A 20,614-nucleotide genomic window follows, 5' to 3' on the forward strand; every position below is an offset into this window, starting at 1 on the left:
TTATTATCACTTTCCAAAGAGCAATTAAGTAATATGTTAGTGCAGAAGAGTTTTAGAGGGGTAAAAAAAAAGTCCATTTTCACAGCGTGGCTTCTGAATGAAAGAGTGAGACACCCCAACAGAAAATGTCTTAAATCAGTGCTTTATCCTCCAGTTCCTGCAGAGGCCATCAGTTTGTGATGGTTTATGGATTAATTAGATTTTTATTTGAACCCCAGGGCTATTGATAAACACATCAGGCTTTTTACCAATGAGTTTAAGGCTTGCCTTCTTAATGACCATGCACAATGCAAACCTTCTTATTTAGTTACTTAAACGTGTGGCAAAATTGCACGTTACAAACCCAGCCTTTATTTATGAAAATGATGGCGCAGCGGGAGTTGTAGCCAACATTTTAACGTGCACAACTGTTTTGTCACGTACTATTGAAGAGGGGAGAAGGGAAAGAGAACAAGCCTCCATCCTGCCGTTCAGTAGGCAGTCACTGCAGGAGAAGGCAGCCTTTGGGCTGGGTCCTTCAGGCGCTGGCTCTGCAAACTGGCTGAGGACAAGCAGAAAGATGGAGAAGACCCAGTTGGGGGGAGCAGGCTGATGGCAGGAGCCCAGGGAGGGTGAGTTGTCTGATGGGACTCTCCTGCTCTTTGCCACAGCTAGCACAGTCCTCAGAGCAAGACAGTTACTTGCATGCTTTTCAGCAGCTTCCACGGGGCTTTATTTACCATTTCCCCTCAAGCCCTGGGCTTGCAGCTCAGCCTTGGGAGAGGATGCGAAACCACATCATTCCCGTGGAGCAGTTAATAAGAGCTCCATAGGTCTTTCCCCTCCCTCTGTAAACCTCATGCCTTACCTGTAGAAGGTTTCCTCCTCCCAGTTAGTGGCCTAAGCCCACAAATGAGGTAACATGCCCAATATGCTTGAGTGAGTGTGATTTGCAGGCTTAACGGGAATAAAACACAGGAGCAACTCAGGCCACCAAGCTCTGTGTGTCTTGGAATATGCAAAGGAAGGTATGTCCTGGGTGGAAAGGTGCTGCTTCTGCTGGTTGATTTTGAGAGCAGTGGGTGGTGTGTGGCAGCTGGTGCAGGGCGTGCAAGCAGCTCAGCCAGCTTAGCTGGGATGTAGAGCCGATTGGTGCCGCCTCAGGGGAACCAGAGGCAATTTGAGCCAGGGAAATGCCAAAGGAAAAGTTAATACATGACACTTCCCTTGGAGATGGACATCCTGAAGGGACAGTAGGAAAGATTTCACTTACAACTTGAGGACAAATGACCTCGGGATAAAATCTGCTGGATGTCTGCTTTATTAGCACAGAGATAGTTAGAGCTCCTTCCTTTCTGCTTGTTTTGTGTGCTAAGTGGGGAAATCTAATTTTAGTCTGTTCTCTGCTACACACTGGTGTTCATGGCAAGTCCCATGCTTCAGTTGTGATTATGTGCAGAAACCATTTCGGCAAAGAAAGCCATGGTTTACTTTCTCTGAGAGTTAGTCCACTAATTGTTAACTCAGACAAAACAAACCAGTGTGCAGGCAATGGGAAGACAAGGAGTAGACGAGGAACCTCATCTACTGGAACCTCACAAAACCAAGGCTGCAGCTGGACCATCCACTCCTTTCTTCTTGTGCCCACCACCCTCCTCCAGCTCTGCTGACCCTCTTCCACTCTGGATCTGGCATTGCAATACTGACAAGGAGCAACTTGAGAAGGTGGCCAACCTGAGAAATAAATAACTTAAGTGCTGGGCTGATTTTTAGCTCTTCAGAGTACACGTAATTTCTTGCATCAGAGAGGGCATAAGAACACACAGGTGGGGTGTAGGTGCCTGCCAACTGCCTGGCCAGGGCAGCCCCTGGGACCAGTCCAGGGTCCTGCAGAACTGCCCCCTCAGGTGCTTTGCTCCCTGTTGGGACCTTTCCTGGCAGCTCATAAGTAGAATTCAAAGGCCTATTTCTTCCTTTAAACATGAAGGATAATTTGAGATGTGAAAGAGCACCCACCTGCATGTGCTGGTTTCAGCAATGGGTCTGCCTCACTGTTCATGGTAAAACCTTAATAACATGACAGATGACCATTGCGGGTCTAGTCTAGTCTAAAACCTGCTCAGCCTTTCACATTGACAGCCCCAAAGGTAGGAGAATCTCTCTTTCTCATGCGTGGGAGCATGAGGACACAGTGAGCTTGGGCAAAGGTATCGTCGTCGTTGCCGGAAACAACGCCACACTCCTTCAGCATGTGGTGATAACCATGACAGGTCACCAATACTTCTGGCCCAAATCTCTTGCAAACAAGTATGAATGGCTTTAATTTGCTATTATAATTTCTGCAGCCTCGAGATCCTGCCAGAGGCAATGCTGCAGCCAGTATAGATGGCTGGGTGCAATGCCCCAGGTGAAAAAACTGTTCAGGCTTGGGCAGTGGAAGTGTTTAAGGACATAAAGCTGCCAAAATAATGTTCCCTGGATGACGTTCTGCAGCCAAGAGATCTACAGGTGCAGAAACAGGGCTAAAGAAATTATAGTTTAATTATTTTTTCCTCATAATGAAGCAGTGCAACCTCAGAAAATAAACATTATTAAAATGAGTAGAAATTGCATAGAAACAGAAGAAACCATAGGGTTCTTGCTGATTGCAGGATTAAGGACAGACAACTCCTGCCTGACCACTGCCTCTTGCTCTCCCAAAGCTCTGTTAGGCCAGTTTTGGTAAATGCTTAACTACTTCATTTTCAAGGGACGTGTAACAAGGCAAAGACCTGTGGTCTTCTGGGACAACTACAGTACCAGGGACATATGGCCCAAGTCTGAGAACACAGGTTTAGATAAAATGAGAATGCATCTGGGGCTTTTCCCAAAACTGAAGCTTCCTGAGCTTGGAAAAATAGCTGGAACTGATGCTTTTAAAAGTATGCCTTATTCTTTCCAGCAGCTGTGTTTTTGTTTTCTCTGCTGAACCAGCAAACCTTTCAGTACTTGCTCCACAACATTCAGTTCAGCTGGAGTGTCTCCGCTGTAGTTTCAGGGGTGCAAAATTGAGCTGAAACAGAGGGTCCCTGCCAGGCAGGGCTACCTAGAGACAGTTTCAGGCCTAGCCCAGGCAGAACAGCTGCAAAGCTGCTTTAAATCACGTGTAGACATGTTTATCCCTAAAAGCTTAGGTAGCTCTGGGTGCATGGAGGAGAGGGTGGTCTCCAGAGCACCTGCTTTGGGAGGTATTCAGTACACCTGATGGCCAAAACTGCATTGTGGACAGATATTTCAGTGTGTCTGTCCTATCAAGAAATCACTGGGAAAGAAAAGGGGGACAATTACTCAGGGTCTATGTTGGCTGTCTTTATGTCTATAGCAATGGAACTGGGACAAAACACAGCCTTGGAGTAGGGCAGGTTCTCTTGTGCGTTACAAGGACAGCATATCACCATGCCCCAGGGGCCCCTTTCACAACTTTTCATTTAAATATTTCATCCATGGATGCATCGGGATGTGACTCTCCTGTTCTTTCCTGGCAACTGGGTGAGGACGTGAACCTTTGACTGTGCTGAGAGTTTCACATGGAGCTGTGCAGATCGCTTTGCATCAGCAGCACCTGGTTGAAAAATGCTTGCCTTGCTATCCTGGGGGTCCTCTGGATGCACTTACTCGTCGCTGCTGTTTCACAGAGTGCCTGTCAAGTTGTAGATTCAGCTCCTCCAAGGCTGCTGAAATGTTCAGAGCATTCAATGCATAAATCCATGCAGTTGTTAGCCACGGCTGTCATTCCCCTTCTCCTCCGGGTCCAATGTCATGCTGACTTGCTGAGGGGGCAGGGATGGGGCAGAGCCATCTGTGTGAATTCAGCAAGAGGCTGCCAGTGCTTTAGTGCAATTTGTTTCTAATCTGGCAAACCCTACGGATGCTCTGAATTTTCTTTTTTTCACAGAGCTGTGCTCCCTTTTCCAAATGGAAAAGGTGACATATTTAGGTCTGCTCTCCAGAAGGATGCTTTAAACTACCTACAGCTGAGTACAACCCTCCAGTTCGCCTGTGCTGAGGCACCAGGAAAGGAATATTGTCTAAGGTATATGCTAGTCTCATCTCCAATATGTGTTCGTGCAGGGCTTGGCAGAGCACTGTCTGACCACCACACTGCTCGCACCCGTAGTAATAGGTAGAACAAAGAGAGATGATAGTGCTATAGCCTCTGAGTGAGGAGCTGGGGTGACAGATGGCCCAGGCTTGTGATTAGAGCCTGTAACACACTTACTGTGTCTGTGAGTGACAGCTAAATGCTCCCTTCCCCAGCCCAGGTTTCTCATGGGCCCCATTCTTGCATTTCAGATTGTGTGCAGGGACCAGGGAGGACATGCTTCTTCCCAGGGGCTGCACACCCAGACATGCTGTAGCTTCCAAAAGACATAGTGTTTCACTCAGCAGATTTTGTCTTCCTAGGCTATTACAGCTATCTGGCCTCTGGTCTAGGTGTGACTGGGAGCCCTGATATGGAATCTTGAGGTCTGCCTGCACCCACCCAAGCAGACCCACCTTAGGACGCTGCGTACCTGTAGCTCCCACTGATTTTTCTGCCTTTTGAGATGACCGCCTGAACGACCAAGTCTTTACATGCAGTGCAGAGTTTTTGTTGTGTCTAAACCTTCCATAGCGTGAAAAGCAGGAGAATCTTCAAATTAATCTAAATCCACCTGTTCCTCTGATGGATGAGCCCCAACTGCCATCACCTCCACCATGTTATGTGGACTCTTCCACTTTGGAAAATCCCACCTGAGCACCTGCCTGAGCACTAACTGTTAGCTGGGATGGAAAAGCCTCTCTTTGCCTGCAGGCACTGCACACCAGCTGAAAAGAAAGCTCTTTCTGAAAAGCCACCCAGCACCTGTTGCTTAGTGCTCAGCTGAAACACTAAGCCTGAATCAGTGACTTTGCAACAGTCTCCATAGTGATTAATTGTACCTTCTCAGACAGGGCATCGTGACTTGGCAAGAGAAATTGGATGAAGAAGCAGAAGGCCTTGCTTGTAAGCAACTGGGGAGAGATACATTCGATTCAGTGGATCTGCTCTGTGTTATGGCTGCTGTTCATCTGCCTCTTCAGGTCTGTGGAAGGGGCTGAGGTGGGGGTGGAGAATTTCCCCGTTACCCAAATGGGCGATGACACTTCCCTGCCTACCACACCTGATCCAAATGCATATGTGATGAGAAGGTGTAGGCTGACAGCATCGAAGGATGAAAATCCTTGTGCTGTTAGTTAATGTGTGTGCTGAATTATCCTTCCAGTAAATGGGGATCCCTCCAGTAAATGGGAATATGGCAAGCACCTGAGCCCACTCACCGCCTCTTCTGTGGGATACTTGGACGATCTTATGAGAATGACTTAAGGACAGTCAAGTATTATGAGGAAGAAAGGATGTCATAAAACAAGTGTCTTCCACGTTTTCTGCCTTTGCAGATGCATTCTGGGAGAGACTAGCATCTGCGTACTCAGGCAACTGCCCTTCTTTCCAGTCTATCCTTGTCTCTGAATATTTTCTGCTTCTCAAATTGTGGTTGCCGGGAGAGCAGCTTGCACGGACAGTGTCAACCCTAGGGAGTGCTGTCTCATCTTTATTCAGTTACCTGCAATCCTCTTTGAATGAAGACACCAAATCTCTAGTTCACAGTCAGATTAGAAAATCGATTAGTTACCTGTGCATCCCATGTTAGAAGGATAGTATTACATGGCAGTTACAGAAGATCAGACTCAGTCTATTTAAAGGGATGCTGACATCTTGGAAACAATTTTTACAAGCATTCTACACTGAGCATCCTTACTTCAAATCCTTTCAGGCATGTTAAATGAAATCTTAAAAGTCGGTTTCTTAAAACCATTGTGGCTTGCATTTTGTGCTCAGGTAATTAGGGACAAGAAAGGCAAACTGCTGGCAATTACCCTTATCGTTCCCTGTCTCAAGTCCCAGGCAGCACCATAGTGACAGCACTGCTCCTGCCCAGCTACTGACCTGGAAATATGATACGACTGTGAGCGTTTTTTTCCATCTTTGAAAGAAAAAGTAATTGATGTATTGGAGTGGCTGCTGGGCCTTCAGAGTTTTAAAGAGCTACTGACAATACAATATTTTTTTAATGATTAGTAATAATAAGGTGAGGGTTAGAGTTGTGTATTCACACATTTTTACTCTACATGAATATTATTGTCCCTACATGTAACTCATAGTTAAGTGTCTCTTACCTGATTTGCACACAAGGTAAGTGGGAGCAGGCAGGCTTGCAACACTATTAGCTGTTTTCTTCCCTTGGTGTGTATGTCTGTCTTCCTTGGTCATTTCTGCACCGCTGGCCAAGTTCAGCTGCAGTTCACTGGGATGCAGCCGTCATAGAAATCACATTGTTTCTGGAATTTTCATGAAAACACACTCAGAGGTAGAGAAGGCAGAGCTTGTACCCCCACAGAGGATGGGGCTGCAGGCTGCACTCAGCTTGCAGCAGAAACTGGAGTGCTTGCTCAGGACAGAGTTGCCGTGACCACCACAGCCATGGGAAACCTTCAATCAAATCTTGTGTCACACATGGTCTCCACAGACCCCAGCCATGGGATAGATCTGTGGGAGGCTTGTTTTAATTACTCCCTCTGCTCATGCAATTACTCTGTTTTTCATGCCCCCTTCCTTCTCCCTTTAAAATGCAGCCAGATACCCCAGCTGGCTATTAAGTTTGTCATCTCAGTCCTTCTCAAATTCCTGGCAAGCACCAAGGGCTTTTCCTTTTTTTATTATTTTTTTTTTTAATTCAGGTCCCAAACATCCTTGCACACAACTATTTGTCCCTAGACTATGTTTATTGTGCAAGCTATTCCTTGGTAAGCAAATAGCTGTGGGGCTGTAAAATGCCTCCTAGGGATGTGGTTTTTCCAATGAGGGAGAGCTGTGATTCTGACAGTCATGGAAAGGGAGAAAAGATCAAATCTGACTAATGCTTTCACTGGTGCTCATCCTCAGATGCATGGGCTGATGATGACCAGCACAGGCTGCAGAAGACATTCTTACCTCCTGCGCTGAGGCGCTCCTGCACTGCATCGAGCTCATTAAATTAGGAAGTGTAGTTCCTTCCCAGTCAACGGGAAGAGGCAGGCTCCTGCTCTGAGTCAGCCGATGGAGGAGCATGATTGAATGATCTGTGTTTGCCCTGGGAAGGAGCCAACCTGTCTCTGCTGACTGAGAGAGGCAACTGAGTACCTCTGAATAGATCTTTGGAGAAGCTTCAGCTTTTAGTAAAATCTGCTTCATTAGCAATGTTGAGTCAAGTGTACTCAGGCTCCCATTCAATGGGCCTGGTCTCCCGCAGTTTTATTTCTCCTTTACTCCTCAATGTTCTGCTGCATAAGCAGTACAAAACCAGTCTGTATTCCAGCATGGAGCCTTTCCAAAGCTGCTGTGCTTGAACAGAGGGCAATGGGAAGAGCTGGGGGAAGTTTTCACTTATTCCATGGTGCTTGTCTTCCAGTAGTTTTTTCCCCTCATTTCTTTGGGAATTGAGAAAGGGGAGAAAGTGATCAGAACTCACAAGGGCTGCTATAAGCAGTGATCTGCAGAGACTGAGGGAAGCCAAGGCTGGGGAAAGGGATCCTCACAGCCAATCAAGACACCAAAACCATTGTTTCTTTCAACACATGAGACCAGAGTACCTTTAAGAAAGAAACACTCACATAAAATACACTCAAAAGCATGAACACCACAGAAAAAGCAATGGTCTTGGCGAAGTTTTCTCTAAAAGGAAATCTAATGATGATGGATGAATCAGCTCCATGAGTGGAGCCTTCCTGATAGGCGTCTTCTGAGGCAGAAAAGGTAGCTTTCTCCCACAATTGGTCCCCAGAAACATCTGAAAACCAGGCTCCCTCCTGCCCCTCCGTTTCCACAGGAAGGAGCTGCCTGTGCATTGAATGCCACCAATCATGCTGCCTTAGAGCAGCAAGACCAGGAACAGCATGGGGTTTAGTGGGCAATAAACATCCCGCTGGCACATTATCATCCTGTGAAGTGTCAGACAGATGACCCAAGGAGACTGCTGTTTTATAGCAGTCATTCCCAAGGAGAGAAGCCCGATCTACCAGATCTCCCAACCCCAAAGGGTAGTATGATACCAGTCCTTGGAGGATCTTGCAGTATAAGCAGAACTGATACGTCTTGATGTGTTAGGCTACAGGATCATCCTCCCTCAAATCACAGAGGTGGAAATTTTTAAAAAGGAGAAAGTAGTAAAATCAGTAGAAGTATTCTTAGCTCAAATCCTCACCTGAAGGAAATCAGTGATGCTTCACTGAACTCAGTGAAGGTCAGGTAACATGGTTCTCCACAGTAATTAACTAACAGATCTGATCTTGGATTCAGGTTCCAACCCAAACATTGGAGAATTTGTTTGAGTTTTCTTAACTGTTTCCCTTAAGTAACAATATAAAAACTATCTTAAACAAACAAGAAGAGTGGCACTTCTTGGTTTTAATGATTTTGGTTGGACTATCCACTTGAGGATGGAAGGACTGCTCTTATCATGTATCTAAGGTACCACAGGACTTGGTAGGATTCCAGATCTTCAGTGCCTGGTGTTATTTACATGCATCTTTGTCTTTAAAACTGATGCCTGGAGTATTTGTGAGAATGCTTACTTCTGCAATATTTTAGAAAGTTCCCTGTTTACCATTTTTTCTCTGTAATTGGTGCTAATATGAGAAATAACTGTATTTTACTGCTTACTTAAAGTTTATACTTATATTTTAAAGTTCAAGACTTCTGCTGGGGTGCCATAGCTAAGAGAAATGAATGTTGTTTGTTCTATTAGCTAATGGTGATAGGCTCTCACCACTTGCACGTACAGCAAGGTCCAGGAAGAGGTAAAAGAGGGGAATGAAGGGAGGTGGGAGGAAGTTGGGACAGAGCAGCTGGGCTTGTCTGTAGCAGGCAACATTAAGGGAAGAACAGTCACAGGCTGTCAAGTATCTCCAAATGAAAAGCAGACTGCTAGAGAGCCAAACCTGGAGAAAAATATGTGGACAATCAGAGCAGGAAGAGTTGCTGTTTTGTTGCTAGGTGATAGATCTGTTATCGTGCTAATGACAATAAAAGATGATACTGGTACCAATAAAGCATCTTTCATCTGAGAATTACCAAGGGTTCTCCAGACAGCGAGGCTGTATTATTCCCATTTACCAGAGGCACAGACAGAGATGGATTGATTTGCCAAAGGTCACCCAAAGCAGCACTGACAGATTTCAGAATAAGAAATTGTCCTATTTTACTTCTATTAGGCCAATGACTGCCATAAAACCTTCTTTTGCAATCAATCTCCCCCTCATAAATCACTCCCATGTCCCTCTCTCCTGAGGGGACATCCTGCTGTCTTGTTTGTATGTCTTGTTCTGTTTAGATTACAAGCCCTTCTGGCCCCAGAGAGTATCTTACCAAGGATTGTGAATGGCAGAACAAATACATGGGCCAAGATGTGCTGGTTTGGGGCTCTGTGAACAAGAAGAAAGTACAGGGTCTAGCTGGACATAGCAGGTGTGCAATATTAGGATGAGATTATATTATACGCCCAGCAGTAGCCCTGGGTTGGCTGTGATCTCAGGCTGCAGCTCCTTCTTCAGCAGGCTTCAGCACTGTATTCCTGAGCCCCTACTCTGGTATCACCTTTCCTTGCACTGGATGAGTTGGTATCTGCTGGTGGCAAGTCTGGTATCTGCTGAGCTGCCCCAAGAACGGTGTTGCTTTTGCTTGAGACATAGCACGAGTCCTACACACCTGGCACTTTCCTGTCTTCTTGCACTTGAGAGTAGAAACATTGTGATGGGCCTGAAAGCCTCACGTAAGCTTATATTAGCTCGCTGGCCCTTGCTTGCTGACTTATGACAACAACTTGTGCTAAGCACGCATTTCTCCCAGATATTCTGACTAGAAAAAATCCAAGGGGCTCCTCCCTGACAGCAGCTCTGTGACTTCAGGGTATAGGGCTTCTATGTTGCTCCCCTCATGACTTTGTGTTAAAAGTTTACCCTGTGAAATGCCAAGAGGTTGTGATGAGAAATGCAAATGTTCTCCAGCCCACCAAATAACAGCTCTCCCTGACTATCTGCATGGCTCTTCCCAACACTGGGGCTCCTTAGGCATGAATCAGTAAAGGCATGAGTCAGGCATAATTTTTACTGTCATTGTTTCCCATTAGAGATCACGAAGGAGCCTAAACTCTAGCACTTGCAGGAAAACAGCACTTCTGATCTCTATTTGAAGAGCAGAGTTTCCATGATGTCAAGGAGCAGCCGGCAATTTCTTGATGAGCTGCTGTAGTCTAGCAAGGACAGCAGGGTGGGAACACAGGGGGGATGCTTACATGACTGTTTTTGCTCTAAGTCATTGTTCCCCTGGGTGTCTCAGCTGAACATACATCCCACCAGATGTTTCCTATGATGCTTCCAAAGGCACAAACCCAGCATCTCCCACTGTCCCTAAGAGGAGTTCTGGGCCCCTCATATGCATGAAAGACAGTTTTTTGCAATCTTTATTTCCTTTTCTTTATCTGTAAAATGGGAATGCACCTCATTTATCTCTGACTGTCACTGTGAAAATTTAGCTAGTCTTTCTACAATACAACAGAGATGCAAATTGCATTCACAGTAGGTGCTAAGCATTTTAATGATCCTTCTCCGCTGTTTTTTTTTGTCTCTCAGAGTCTTGGCAAGTTTCCTCTGTCTCAGGTATTTCAGCACAGGAGGGTACCGCCCCAAAATAACTGAAGTGCATGAGCAACACAGCAGCTTCATGGTTTTTGTTCAAATTATGTAAAAGACCAAGACAACTTAAAACCTCAGGGCATGCCTGTAAAATAGATCCTACTGGACTGCTACATCCTCCTAATTGATGTAAGGCTGCCACTGACTAGCTAAGAAAAAGACCAAATTAGCCCCAGTCCAGTAAAACCTGTGTTACAGACATGAATTAAAGGTTAATGTGTGCTTTACTGTATTGGGACTGTTATCCCCTTCCATGGGATAAAAAAACCCCAAAACACCCAACCTCCCAAACCCTTGGCAAGTAGGGATATTAAGAGCAGTGGTGCAGGGTAAAGCCAGCAAAGGAAAACCCTAGAAGCAGCCTCATGGTACTTAAAACTGTAAGTGCTGCACTTAGACTTCATATTATGCTTAAGTCTGGCTTGCAGGGCAGCCTGGAAGCTCTGCACATGATTAACTCCTTCCAAAAGGTGGAGATGCCAGATGGATGAATAAAGCTAGTTCTGCTTAGCGAACTCTGAAACATCTGCTGTGCGGCTCCTCTGCAGGTGATAATGGAGAGCAGCTGCAAGCAGACGTGGTGTCTTTGGTGAGCTACATTCTCTCTTTCTCCCCTAAGCTTCAGGCATTTTTTCCCTTGGAGAGGATGCCAGCAGCAAGGCCTCAGCAGGTAGTATTTTAATCGATGAGTTTGGTAAGAAATAGCAGTCACTTCTGTCAGCACCAGTCCTGACTCTCAAGCTTCCAAATTGTTTTGTACACCACTTGCACTCCACACACCACACAGCCTTGTGAGTGTTATGAGGAAGAGGACATCTCTAAAGCTGCATTGGGGAAAATACCTTCTTGCAAGGCTCCCCAAACACTCTCTCCAGAAAAGCTTGTCCTCAGCAGCAGTACTGCACCAGGGCCGGCCCCTGAACTCTCTGATGAGCTTGTCAGAGGGGAAAGAAGCACCAAATAGCCCTGTAAAGGGGCTGGATGGGATGTAGCAGGAGGGAGGTAGAATGAACTGGTCTTACACAGGTTTGTCTAAAACTTGGCAGTTGGGCTAATCTGTGATAATAACGCTCCCACACCTTCACTCCCAAACCATGATTGAGAGAAACAATGCTTATTTTCAAACCACTCTGGAAATCTAGATAAGGGCTCTGTGCAACAAGTGGGAATTAATTTATACTTGGGACACTAGGAGAAGGTTAAACAGAAAAAATAACCTCAAGCTTACGCTACCATTTTCTGGTTTTCTCCACAAATGAGCAAAAAAAAGAGGGCTCAAACTGGTTTAGAATTGCTCCAGATTCCCACCAGCAGCTCAGTGTGGGGTCTGGACTGTGCTGCAGACAATTAAGGAGCACCTGAACAGGAGGACCTGAACTATTTGCCTTTGTCTTGCAGCCAAGACTTTCCTCAGGTGGCCCCTTTCCAAAGCAGCACTCAACATTCTCTCTCAGCTACCACCCTGGTGGAAGGCAGATTGCTGGACAAAGTCCTGCAGATACATCCCATATAAATCTGTTTCACAGCCAAGATCTCTCCACAGCCCACCTTTCCTGCTGGCAGCCCCCTTCAAGTCTCTTTCCGAGAGCAACCTGGGGTGACTCTTAACCCTAAGCCTAATACTAACCTCACCTAAACAATAATGAACGGCCGATCTTTGGAGACTGTAAGCAGGTAAAATATAGCTCACTGCCAAGCTCTCTCAGGAACCCACACTTCCCTTTCCATTCTGATGTCAAGTGCAGCTCCATGATTCCTCTCTCTCTCATCCCTAACCCTAACGCTAACCCTAAACCATAACCCTTAAACCTAAACCCTAACTCGAACCATAAACTTAACCCTAACGCTAACGCTGATGTCAAATGCAGCTCCACAAATTCTCCCTCTCTCATCCCTAACCCTAACTGGAAACTCTAACTCTAAATCCTAAACCTAACCCTGGTGTCAAATGCAGCTCCATGATTACTCCCTCTCTCATTCCTAACCCTAACCTTGACTCTAAACCTTGACCCTAACGCTAACCCTAGCCCATAATCCTAACCCTAAACCTAACCCTATTAACAATTGACTCTGGATAAGAAGCCTTGGGCATTGCCCAAATAAAAACCCCCTTGTATCCAAGCTCTCATGGCAACCCACCCTTCCCTTTTTCAGATGTCTTCTCCACCCCAAGATAGTAGCAACTCCATCCATCTCCCATTCTTAACCCAATCCCCAAACCTAACACTAAGTGACAATCAACATTTAGACAAGGTGCCCTAAATGATGCCCAAACTGAAAAACAGCTCACAGCCAAGTTCCTTTGGCGCCACACTTCCCCCAAGCAGTTCCTTTCCATCTCCATCAACTGCAGTTCCAGGCTGCCTTATTTTCTCAACCCTAGCCCTACTCCTAAACCTTATCTGAGGAACTGCCTTTGGACTTGGCCCTCTAGATATCCCATACAATAAGTATTTCATAGCCAAGTTTTCTTGCAGACACTTTTCCTGTTGCACTTAATGATTGCACTGCTGTGCTACCTCCATCCCTCAACCTTAACCCTAAGTGAAACGTTCCATGAAGGGTGATCTGGTCACCCAGACATAGCCCAATCAATAAAATATTGCAAGCAGGTTCTTTTGGCAGCCGTTAGTTCCCTTGGGCAGCTCTTTGCCCAGGGGAAAAGCTGAAACATCCAGACCATGTGAAAGCTGAACATCCATACCTTCTCCTTCACCATCATGTTAATGGCCAACCTAATGGTAACATGAAGATTTACCTTCAGAAAAGGTCATCTAGATGTTGCCCTGAAGAATAATATCTCACAGCCAAGCTCTCTAAGCAACCCTTAATAGCTGTGGCCAGCTACTGCCCATCCCAATTCCAACTGTAGGTCCTTGATTTCTTCCTCTACCAAATGTAGTCCTGGTGATCAAAATCTAGACAAGGGCTTTGCCCAGGTTGAAACATATCTTACAGTCAGCCTCTCCAGTTAACCCACATTTCCCTTTCCATCTGTGCTCTAATTCTACCTCCAGGCTTTTTCTTTAAGTCTCTCTAAACCCAAAACCTTATCCTAACTCTAATGATAGACAGACTTTGTGCAAGGCCCTCCACACAGCCAAGATGTTGGACAGACCATCCCTCTTTGCAGCTCACAATTCCCTTCCTTCCTCACAGCACCTCCAGGCTTTCTTTGTGTCTCCAGCTTTATTAAGGGTGCCTTTTCCCCCCCTGACTATTGTTTTGTCCCTGAGGCACGCTGCAGTGATGACTTCGGGATTTTTTTTACTTCTGATGTTCATTTTATTTCACATGAAGTTTGCACAGTCTGCCTGTCTTTCTGAACAAGTTGTCTGTACTAATCAGGATCTGGACACCTTGGCCCATCCCATTTCTTCCCATCCCATATTTTGAGTGAGATGTGCACCAGTGATCATGAAATCATAGAATCATAGATTGGTTTGGGTTGCAAGGGACCTTAAAGATCATCTAGTTCCAATCCCCCTGCCATGGGCAGGGACACCTTCCACCAGACCAGGCTTCCCAAGGCCCCATCCAACCTGGCCTTGAACACCCCCAGGGATGGGGCAGCCACAGCTTCCCTGGGCAACCTGTGCCAGTGCCTCACCGCCCTCATCGTGAAGAAATTCTTCCTTATGTCTAGTCTAAATCTGCCCCTCTCCAGTTTATACCCATTCCCCCTTGTCCTATCACCACAAGCCTCTTTGAACAGTCCCACCCCAGCTTTTCTGTAGCACCTTCCAGGTACTGGAAGGTCACTATAAGATCTCCTTGGAGCCTTCTCTTCTCCAGGCTGAACAAGCCCAACTCTCTCAGCCTGTCCTCATACTTGTAGCCCTCCTCTGGACCCGTTCCAACAGCTCCATATCCTTCTTACATTGAGGATTCCAGAACTGGACACAGCACTCCAGATGAGGTCTCACAAGAGAGGAATAGAGGGGCAGAATCACTTCCCTTGCCCCGCTGGCCACGCTGCTTTTGATGCAGCCCAGGACACGTTTGGCCTTCTGGGCTGCGAGCGCACACTGCCAGCTCATGTCGAGCTTCTCATCAACCAGCACCCCCAAGCCCTTCTCTGCAGGGCAGCTCAGTCACATCATCCCCCATCCTGTATTGAAATCGGAGTCAGCTGGCTATGAAGTTTTGTGCAGCTAATTTTTCAAGGCAAAGATATGTATTCTATTTTAAGGAGAAACCACTGAAATAAAAGTACAGGGCTTGGGTTTCCTCTATGCAGTTTCATGTGTGCAAAGCAACTCTGAAGTTGGCATAGCCCACAAGTGTTTATTGCTTTGCAAGCCTGTCTCTGTGAAAATAAAGACAAGGGATAAGTATCTGCTAGGAAATCAGAGGGGTTGGATTTTATAGAGGACTTGAGGCAAAAATGAAGCTCTGGGTGTGTATCCTCCACATGCACATATCTCCTAACCAGGATCATCAGGATTTGGGAATCCTGGCACTTTTCCTTGGGAAGATCCCATGAAGTGTGGGGAAGAGTTAAAGAGACTGAAATGAAAATACTGTTTGTTTAAATATTTGGAAGGAAACAACAGGATTTTAGATGAATGAACAATGCATGTCTGTCCCAACTAAAGTCCTGTGAGAGAGCTATTTGTTGCTTTAATATATGATGTGGGTAGCTGGGGTGCCTGGAAGACTTTGTCAAGTACCAGTGAGGAATTTATGCTAAGCATTGTGCAAATACCTATGATGAAGATGATTCCTCTCCCGATGATACTACAGTCTACAGCAAACAAATTGAAAAGGACAGGGTAATAAGGAGTTAATTTTTGTTAGTATGATAAACTCCCTTCTCCACATCCAGAAGTTGTGTCTATTGTTCTGCAGGCCCTGCAAAAAGGAGCATTTATGTGGGGGCTAGGAGGAAAAGTCTAAATTAGTTTTACAGATGCTTAGAGGGAATTTCCCCTCAGGTGCCACAGGGAAATCAGGCAGGGTCTGTTAATACACTGAAATAAGGTGGGAGACTGGGTAGGGTCTGCTGGGCATCTTGCACGAGACATGGTGACGATGGGTGGCCAGAGCGTGGTCTAGATCACATGTTCTCCCTTGGGGTCCCCAAAGAGACCGTGTACTATATGAATCTGCTTTGCATCAAACAGTTGTCTGACAACAGCCTTCGTGAAAGCAAGGAAAAAACCATCAGAGAGTCCTTAAAATTCAGACACTGGCTCTTGCTTTTGTCAATTGCTCTTGTCAAAGCCCATTTGTCAGAGGCTCTGCAGGCTGTCACGTCACACGGCTCAGCACTTGTGGCTTCTCTGCTGACCCACAATAACCTTCACAGCAGATGAAAGACTGAGCCATTCTTCCTCCCCATCTCCTTGGTTTTTTTTCTTTATCAGCCAGCATTCATTTATTAAACCAGCATTCATATAGTAAAAATTCCTGTGATCAGATCAACTTCATAAATGATGATACAGTAGGTTCATAGCCACTGTAGTATAAAAGAGTCCATAAAGCAATAACAGAGCAACAAAGGATACTCTAGAAAAATCATTTCAGTGGTTGTATGGATTATAAAATGGTGCTATTTGTTTCATTAACTTGAGTTAGCCTTGCACTGCCACATGCACTCCAGGCTGCCCAGAAAGAGAACTGAAAGGCGTTATGGTCTCAGCTTTCCCAGCAAGTGATGGCCCCTGGCAAATGTTTTTAAATCCAAATGTCTTCTGTTACCAAAGCTTGAAAAATCCCTCCATGGCGCATCATGTCTGCATGTGCCTCTGGCTGATTTATGCTTTCTGTTTATTATTTCTTTTTTTCAGATCCTTGTGTTTTCCTCAGTTTGATAGGTATAATACAGGCGTAATGATATTTTCTGTTAATTCTACACTTGACAGGAGCATGCAATATTGCTCTGTGGTTTTGCTTGTTTGTTTGTTACGTTGGTAACTTTTTTCTTGGAGGAAGAAGGACGGCAATTTCAATGTATTGTTATAATTCATTGTTTTGGGGTTTCTTTAAGTCATAAATTAAGGCAGAGTGTTCTGATATTGCATCGTCCTACTTTTAAAGGCCAAGTTCCTATTAATTTACTTGTTTGTCTGTGGAGCACCTCAGTGCCAATTAAACTGGATGGAGCCTTCCTGATTTGGCAACAGTGGATAATACGAAATTTTGGTGGGGAAACCTGCAACGTGCCATGTGCCACGTTCTAATTAAAATCACTGCGAGGCTTGCATAAAGACTGAGGGCCAGACTCAAGACTGATAAAAACCACCTAGGCAGAGTCAGCATGGTTGGCATTGAGCAGGAACATGGCCCAAGTGCCAGATGGTCCTAAGATGACCCTCAGTCTGCAAGGTGCTTACCTGTGGAGACTACGGGAACACTGTTTTTCCCATTTGGCCCATGAGAGTGGGTTGCCCTGTAGTAACATAAGGAATTAATTGCTGTGAGGGAGCCTGGTTGCAGAGCTGTGTCTGTCTGAGCTCCCATGAGCCAGGCTGAGTTAATTTACTGCCCTAGCTTGCAGACCTTTTTGCAAACCCCTCAGAGCAGGTGGTGCCACCCCTCAGCCACCAGTGATGTGAGTTGCCATCAGACCCAGTGACACAACACCTCCTTGGTTACCCCTGCAATGGGGGTGACAACTTCCAGCAATGGCCAGACCAAAACCAATAAAATTTTAGGTGATCCCAGCACAGATGACCAGGGCCTGGCCAGAGGCAGACGTGTTCATCGCTAGTTAATGCTGCTACAAGCTTCTTTCCCAAAGCTTCCATGCAGAAGGTCCTCTGTGTTGTACAAGGCATCACCTCCATGACAAGGAGACATTAAACTGCTGAATGTAGAGGGAGAATGTTGTTTTGGACATGTCGTTTGGAATGTTATGGTAAAAAACTAGACAGAAGCCTCTTTACCAGCTGATTTTATGGCGTTCCTCCTCTAACCATCAGGTGTGGAAAAGCTGTTCACTTCGTGTTCAACACAGAGATTTTTATATAAAATGGATGCTCCACCATATATAGCTATGTCATGACGATGGCAGGACATGCTGGCATTACACATCCCACTTGACATGCCCTCTGAACGTGGGCTGAGTAATTCCAGGTTGTATTTAAATAAAAGTGACTATATTTCTTTCCTGCAGGCATAAGTCAGTTAAAAATATCCTATGGTTATTGCTTTGAAAATGCCTTGAAACTAACTTTGTCTGGTCACGAAGACAGGGTGATGGTGACAGTCACATAAAAACACTCAGTTGCAGAGTATGCACACATGAATCCGTATCAATGGGAGAAAAACTTGCCGTAAGGAATGGTGGGCTGCCTTTCCCCAGCCACCACAGCCAGCCCACTGTCCCCACAAGATGCCCCTGCTGCTCCCCTGGCTTCTGATGAAGAGGCAGCTGCTGAAGCATTTATGGAGGCATGCCCAATGCCACCAGAGACTAGGCACAGGACAGAAAAATATCTGCCATTGGACTCTTGTAGCACATGCTTGAGCTACGAGGTGTGTTGTCCATCTCCATCCCTATGTCCAGTCGCAGTGCCTCAGTCTGCCCAGGTATGCAGACCTCCCTTTGGAGGCTCAGATTACATATTTGCAACCTGTCTTCCCTGTTCTCCTCACCTTCGACTCTCCTTGCTACAAAAGCCAACTCAGCCACAATCGAGGCCCTGTCTGGCTCTAAGCAGCTTCACTTGGGACCTCCCTGCACTCTCCTGCCCATACGAGCCCCACTGCAGCTCCCAAGGCCTGTCTTATACTGCCTCTCGGGTCACCTGTGCCCAGTCCTGCTCCCCCAGTACAGGCTCACTCACTGAGCTCCCTGGATGGACAAAAAGATAACAATTTCACGTTTTACCATGGTTTGTATGTTATTGAAAATCTTGTTGGGAGAGCTGCTTTCAGCTTTTCCATTTTCTTTCCCTCCTATTCATTGACTTATAAATATGCTACCAATTTTCTCAATAAAGAGGAGGGAAAATTTACCCCTAGGTGAGGGTATCCAGTGAATAAGCAAAGCAGATCATTGTCATCTTGCTGTCACTGGCACAAGCCTGGAGAAGAGGAGGCTGAGGGGAGATGTCATTGCTCTTTACCACTACCTGAAAGGAGGCTGTGGAGAGGAGGGTGCTGGCCTTTTCTCCCAAGTGACAGGGGACAGGATGAGAGGGAATGGCCTCAAGTTTCACCAGGGGAGGTTCGGGCTGGACATTAGGAAAAAAATTTTCACAGAAAAGGTCATTGGGCACTAGCAGAGGCTGCCCAGGGAGGTGGTTGAGTCACATTCCCTGGAGGTGTTTAAAGGATGGATGGACGAGGTGCTGAGGGTCATGGTTTAGTGATTGATAGGAATGGTTGGACTCGATGATCCGGTGGGTCTTTTCCAACCTGGTGATTCTATGTTTCTATGATTCTATGAAGACACTGTGAGGCTAAATACCACTTATCTCTCTGCTGAATGGTACAGCGACTGCCAAAGTTACCACTGGCCCCATCATCTTACCTCCTCTGGCAGCACATGACTCTTGTTCAGAAAACAGCCCAAGCACTGCAGATAAGAATGCAATTCCACAAAGTTCTTGTTCCATCACCTGGAAGCCCAGCTCTCCCACAAATGTTAGAGAAAACAGAGGCAAACACACTCTGATTAGTTTTAGAAGTGCAGCAAAATCTCCTTCCTTATTAAACACCTGAAGCATCATTCCTGTGCTGTTCTTGACTGACATAACTCCCTGTGACTAAAGGCTACTGAAATTGCACGTCTTTCTAGAAATCTTAGGCAGGACTAATCTTCCCTCACTCCCTCTCAGGGCTGGAGGCTGGAGGGGCTGGAGACTGAGCCTAAGGAGCATGGCCTTGCAGGCTCTCCTCTGTGAGCTGAACAGCTCCTCTGGTTCTGATAAATACTGGGGCTTTGGGATCCTGTGTTTGTACTCTTGCTATTGGGGATTCCTCCAGCCAAATATTCCACACACCAACATAATTTATGTGCTGCAGTGCTGGCTGGAAGTCAGCCAGGTCCTTTGCTTGTCTTCCAAAAATGAGAAACAGCATACTGTCCACCTGGCTGCATGGTCACTAACCTCGCGCTGCAGTAATTTGCAGGGAAGAGAGTTTGTGAGGCAACTGGACCCTTTCCAGTGCATTTTGGCAGGATGAGATACAGCCAAGATGCACCATTACAGGCCTGGAGCTGCACTGCAGGTTGCGCAGGGCTGGCCAGCCTGGCCAGGCAGGGAGGCGAGGGGAGCGCAGGTGAGGTGCTTCTCTGGCTTTCCTGCAGCAAGCGGGTAGCTCAGATTCACTTGCGGCTGTTGGACAACCCCAAGAAGATCACATCATCATTTTCCTCAGAGAGCCCTAGAACTACATAGAGCAAACCTGGTGAATTTGCATTGTGACTTTATACTCCCTTGTTTATAAAAAAAACCCACTAACATTTTATAACAAGGTCCTGTTTGTAGCTCTGTGATTTTTAGTGGGGAGATCAGGTGAATTCCCAAGTGCCTTGCTCTCCTGAGGGACAGAGTAAAGCTGCTGCTGACTCCAGTGCTGCTTGCCGTCCTTCAGTTGCTTCGGGCCCACTGCAGGAAAGGACATTAAACAGTCTGGGTGGGAAGCCGCCAAGAGCAGCAGGAAGCTGAGCATGGTCCTGATTAATATTGTTTTCCTTAGTACGCTCATAGCCAGTCTTGGTTAAAATTTTCATTCACCAGCTCATTTTTAATGGTGACATTAAATTTATCCGTAAAACTGAAAGGCTGGACTTTCCCTACACTGGTGACACTCTCTGAGGGTCTCCTTTGTCTAATTACTATGGTCTACTGTGCAGAACATGTTTATTAACATCTGAAGAAGTAGCTGTTTA

This window comes from Phaenicophaeus curvirostris, chromosome 1, assembly GCF_032191515.1.
Source record: "Phaenicophaeus curvirostris isolate KB17595 chromosome 1, BPBGC_Pcur_1.0, whole genome shotgun sequence".
Classification (NCBI taxonomy): domain Eukaryota; kingdom Metazoa; phylum Chordata; class Aves; order Cuculiformes; family Cuculidae; genus Phaenicophaeus; species Phaenicophaeus curvirostris.